We start from the raw sequence: 6000 nt of genomic DNA on the forward strand, positions 1-6000 counted from the left end.
AGTACTTGAGGAAAGTCAAAGATAAATGCCAAGTATTACATGCGGGAGAGGATTCAGAGAATGTAGTACTTTGTAGGCCACTGTAAAGGTTTTGATTTTGACTCTGAATGAGATAGAAAACATTTGAAAGACTTCTGAGCTGACTTATATATCTTTTTAAAGATTTTATTTATTTATTTGACAGAGACACAGCAAGAGAGGGAACACAAGCAGGGGGAGTGGAAGAGGGAGAAGCAGGCTTTCCGCTAAGCAGGGAGACCAATGCAGGGCTCGATCCCAGCACCCTGGTATCATGACCTGAGCCAAAGGCAGACGCCTAACGACTGAGCCACCCAGGCGCCCCTGAACTGACTTATATTTTAACAGTGTCACTGGCCACTGTGTTAAGACTGGAGAATAAGGGTAGAAGCAGGAACTACTGCAATAAGGCAGACAAGAGAGAGGGTGCCCTGGAATAGGTGGTAGCGGTGGAAGTATTAGATTGTGGATGCAGTACTTTGAAGGTAGCCAATTGCTGCGGAGGAACCATGTGTGAGGTTTAAGAGATGCAAAGTTATTTTATTAGCACTGAAATAAATGACATTTAAAAGTACTTGTATTTTTTCACTTTGCCTTTGGAGTGTTTTCACTTTTAGAAGGCTCAAAGCATTTTTACCTGCTAGGTATGAAACCTTACGGGCCCAAAGTAACAAAAACAAGTATCTACGATGCAAGTGTTCCTTATCTCTAGTGTGGCAGTGGTCATATGGGTTTATTATGCGTTTGTCAAATTGACTGAAATTAAAATGGGTGCATTGTACTGGATGCAAATTTTATCTCAATAAATCTAGTGTCCTCCATCCAAAAAAACTTTTTCTAAAAAACCGACCACAAAAACCACTTTCAAAATATGCATGCATTCTGCTTTTCACTTCTTTCTCTTTACACTTTTAAATCACTCCTTTTTTCCTACAGCATTTACTGCTTACAACCATTCCTCCATTTATCCCAATAGAAAACAAATTATTTCACCAGGAATAGATATACTGGCTAACCCCATCAGGACACTGTGTGCCAGATCTCTGAATGGTAAGAGGCAAATGAACCAAAAGATTCTCCTTATTAAACACTTACACAACTCATTCATTCATTCAACAAATACCTAGCTCCAACTGTGTGTCAGGTTCTTCTCTAAGTGTTAGTTTTATTAGCCCTGAAAGGGCAAATTTTAAGTTATTATATAGTTACACAGCCAGTCCAGTGGCTCTACACAGAATATAAATGATCATGACTATAGATGCACTGTTCCCTGTTTATAGCCTGCAGGGTACAATGGACTGATATACTTGCCCCAGCCTGACCAAGGCAAGCCCTTCAAAACATCATTTCTCAAACTGAATTCTACAGAAGTGGAGTCTCCAGGAACTGTTCCTAAGAAACAGTGTTCCAAATCCAAAGAATGGGAAATGCTTGATTAACAAAAAGTTTCTTCTGCAGGAAAACTTTTCAGAGGTGTGAAAATACTCAAGTCTCCAAAAAGGGAGTGATCTTTTTCTGAAACTTCCACTTAGCTGTTTTACCATCTTCGATGATTAGAAAGCAATACTATCTACAGAGAAAAATTAGTGGTAGTCTGCAGCTAAGGTGTGAACAGGGAGTGACGTGCAAACACGAAAGAGGAATCCTTTTTGGGGTAACAGCTGCACAACTCTGAACATTTACTAAAAAATCATCAAATTACACATTATTAACGAGTATATTTTATGCACTAATTATACAAAAAAGCAATACTAATTCAGGACAATTTTAAGCTAAATCCAATTAAGACCTGTAGATTAGACAATATTGTGTCAATATTAATTTCCTGATTTTGTTCACTGTACTGTTAAATGTGAAAATGTCTTTATTCTAGGAAATATACACCAATGTGTTTAAGGGCCAAGGAACATCTCATCTGCAGCTTACTAGCAAAACATTTCAGAATAAAACTATGAAGAAAAAGAGGAGAGGAAAAAGCAAATTTGTGAAATGTTATCATTTGGGGAATCTGGGTGAAAGGTATTTGAGAATTCTTTCTACTACTCTTGAAACCTTTTTAAAGTTTGAAATCATGCCAAATAAGTTTTAAAAAGTATCAATAATTCGGGTGGTGTAAATATGACGTTCTTTTTCTTAAGTTTCAAAATTCAAAAAAAGGGCAGGAAAAAAGCTATTCAAAAACTTTAAAGGCGAATCAATCAAAATCCTTTTAGGAATGGCAGTGGTAGTTGTCAGAAAAGACTATCAAGATTGGGGCGCCTGGGTGGCACAGTGGTTAAGCGTCTGCCTTCGGCTCAGGGCGTGATCCCGGCGTTGTGGGATCGAGCCCCACATCAGGCTCCTCTGCTGGGAGCCTGCTTCTTCCTCTCCCACTCCCCTTGCTTGTGTTCCCTCTCTCGCTGGCTCTCTCTATCTCTGTCGAATAAATAAATAAAATCTTTAAAAAAAAAAAAAAGACTATCAAGATTAAACAAAATACACAGAATGTTTTTGTAAGACATTAAAAGACTCAATGACTACTTTTGCAAAACAGTTAATAAAATTTTTCTTTAAACCATACGTAAATGAGAAAAGTATATAGCTAATCTGTGACCCAAAAAGTTACTTGAAAATCCCAAACTCATATTAGGTCTGATGTAGTTACCAATGTTAAAATGAACTCATTTTATTTTAAAAACATATTTAAAGCCTTACCACAGTGGAATAAAAACATACCAAACCACAAAATAAAAACACTTAGCCCAAACTATTATTAATATATGGTGCCTATATGCAACACTGGAACAGTGAAAACATTTTCTTCCTAGAAGTGGTTTGAGCCATACCTAAATAAATAAGGGGAAAACCCTACTTTGGGGATCCCAAATGGAAATTTGGTAACCCCAAGGAGATTAATTTTTTTTTTTTTTTTAAGTAGGCTCCACGCCCAGTGTGGAGCCCAACACAAGGCTTGAACTCACAACCCTGAGAACAAGACCTGAGCTGAGATCAAGAGTTGGACACTGGGGGCACCTGGGTGGCTCAGTCGGATAAGCGTCTGACTCTTGATTTCAGCTCAGGTCATGATCTCAGTGTCTTGAGACTGAGCCCCATGGCAGGCTCTGCACTCAGCAGAGTCGGTTTAGAGTTTCTCAATCTCTCTCAAATAAATAAATAAATCTTTAAAAAAAAAAGAGAGAGTCAGACACGTAACTGATGAGCCACCCAGGCACCCCAAGATGATTTAATAAAAATATTAACTAACATTTTAATTTATTTCTGTTTACAAAAGTTTTCAACATACATTATCTCACTGAATGTCCCAAATTACCTGGTGTAGACATATTATTCTCCTTTTACAGATGAAGAAGCTAACCTGTCCAAAGGAATACAATAAGTGGGTGGGGTCTCCAAGGTTCCCACTATCTTGAAATTACCAGTACAAAGACTGTTTTCACTGTACCACAATGCCTCTTTCCAGTAACAACATACCAAGAAGAAACTTATTAAGGTTAACTTTGATTTTATTTATAAAAATCTATTCAGAGTACACCAGAAGAAATGTTAAGAAGCAGGATTAGGCTCTTAATATCCGTTAACGTGGACTATGCACTATGTTACTTAGACATTGCACTAAGGATTTTACATACGTTTTTCTCAATCCCCAATCACAATAACCTATGAAGTGGATACTATTCTAATCCCCAATTTACAGATGAAGAAAACCAAGACTTCAAGAAAAGTTAAATTAATTAGAACAGTACACTATCTGCTTGAATCACGAGGAACCGATGATCAACTGGATGCCTTTCAAGGCCTCTGAAGGTTTTTGGAAATCTTTTAAAAATTAAAGTTTCCCAGACAACATAAAAATTGTTTATACTCTACTGCCAACTACCTAATTCAGGGTACTTCATGCTATAGCAGTCTGGTACAAGAGAATTCCAATCTCTTCCCTCCTTTCTGTCTGCTCCACTCTACCCAGTATCAAAATGGCTTTCCAATGGCAATATAAATCCACATTACATAACTTCAAAATAATCCTCATATTCCTAGATCTACTTCGAAAAACGTATTTAAAAAGTACTGAAGACCAAAGAAGAGTAAGAAAGAAGTAACACATTTTAATGTGGAGCTTGGTCATCGTCTAGAATGAATGGGGATACAGTTTACTGCAACCTCCAATGGAGGAAGGGGGCAGGACCACAATACTCATCACAGTCCTAAAACAAGCAAAGCAGAGGGGTGCTAAAAAATTCAGCATTAGCTGAATTCGGGTTGGGGGAGTGGGGGGAGTCGGTGGCGGGCTCTGGATGACCAAAGAGAAAAGGAAAGAAATCCGCTGGTGGCCGGCACCTCGCTAAAAAGGGTGGGTGCTCTCTGGCTTCTAAGCAGAGCCTGGGGCAAGAGTGTCCTAGGCCCGGAAATCTACAGTAGGGCTCCGCAAGCTCGGGTTAGAAAGGGGCCTCGGGGAAGGGCTCCCAAGGGGCCGATCGATCATTTTGTGGCAAACGTGGAGCCCAGAAGGGGCCGAGGCGATTCACTCTGTGGCGGACCGTGGAAGGGAAAAGGTAAGGTGGGCGACAATGCAAGGAGCAAAGATCTGGCAGTAGGTCCGGCCTCCACGGGCTCCTGCTGGGCCCACTGGTTTTCGAGGCCTTAGAGAAGTGGAGAAACCCAAGCCTCGTGCCCGTCCCCTCCCCCACCCCAACCCCCCTTTACCCCCAATCCCACCCCGGCCCTTTCGCAGCCTCCCTGGCTTCCCCTCCTCCCGCAACCGAGGTACCCGGTTTCCCGGTTCCCACACGCGTTCAGAGGCGTGAACTCACCCGCCGCTGAGGAAACGATACTGTCTTCGCGGTCTTCCGAGCTCCAGGTTACGAGTGGGCTCCACCGGTTCGAGGTTTCTGCACGCCGCTCACCGGGAGACTGGTTCCGAAGCGCCTACTCGCACAGGCCGCAAACACAGCCGCGCTGCGCGGGGAGCTTCTGGAGGTCTTCCTCTTGCCCGGCGTGCACCGCGGCCGGGGAGAGTGAAGAGGAGAATCATAGAGAAGAATGCGTATAGATAGTCTTCTCTTTTGGCTCTGAATCACCACGCAGCGGCGAATAACCATAGAGAAGGAGCGCCTGGTGGGGACTAGAAAGGCTCGAACTGTAAATTACGACCCACCCTGCCATTTTTGATTGGAGCTGATTGAATCTTATGACTACGAGACTCCATCTTGAGGTCAAGGTTCCGCTGCGCACGGCGCAAAGGCTGTTAGAAAATTTTTTACTTTTTGTAGTTTGTGTTTCGGGGCTTACAGCCTTGCTCTGTGGCTTATTTGAGGTTCGGTGTACTGTAAACCCGGTCTCACCTAGCACCTCAGTGGAAACTGCGAGTGCTGACCTTTCCCTGAAAAACAGCTATTCTTGATAACCAGGAAACAACTGGCAAAGGGCGTGGTGGTTTCAAGTGCAGGCGCACACCCCTTGTGCGCGCTAGTTGGGCCAAGGAGGTGGCTAAAGATACTTGAAATACTTAAAACGGCCTGTAAAAACTTTTAATGTAAGTTTTATTCTGTAATATAAAGGTGCTGAAAAGAACTTCACTTACTAGATTAACGGAAATAAAACTAGATAAATGGAAATAAATGAAACTAATCATGAATAATTCTTCAATTTATGAACGTTTATGATATCTTCTCACAAGCTTTTGTTTCCCAACCCTTGCTTCTCAAAAGGCTTATCATTTATTCAGTATAAATTAATTGTCTCCCTGAGTGCCTGGTGCTGAGCTAATTGCTGGGAGTATGAAGGTAAATGCAAGTGAGATTTTACCGTTGTTTGGGTAGAGCTGCAAACAACGCCGAACGGATGACAAACTGACCACTGTGTATGAAATTGAAACATACATACGCCTTTTCTAATCTGCTTTTCCTATTGAATTTTACCCTATAGCACTTAATCACCACTTACTGTACTATATTTTTTAAATTTATTTTATGGTTTGTCTTTCCC

The 6000-nt window shown here is 41.4% G+C and overlaps 1 protein-coding gene across 1 annotated transcript in view; it reads right to left on the bottom strand.

Moving 5' to 3' along the window:
- Window positions 1-5025, bottom strand: part of RBM25 (RNA binding motif protein 25) — a 51355-nt gene extending 46330 nt beyond the window's left edge. Inside the window, exon 1 of the mRNA XM_040641688.1 lies at window positions 4827-5025. The gene's annotated coding sequence lies outside the window, so the exon portion shown is untranslated. The remainder of the gene's footprint in view (window positions 1-4826) is intronic.
- Between the last annotated feature and the right edge of the window lie 975 nt (window positions 5026-6000).

Source organism: Ursus maritimus, unplaced genomic scaffold (assembly GCF_017311325.1).
Source record: "Ursus maritimus isolate PB19 unplaced genomic scaffold, ASM1731132v1 scaffold_25, whole genome shotgun sequence".
Classification (NCBI taxonomy): Eukaryota; Metazoa; Chordata; class Mammalia; order Carnivora; family Ursidae; genus Ursus; species Ursus maritimus.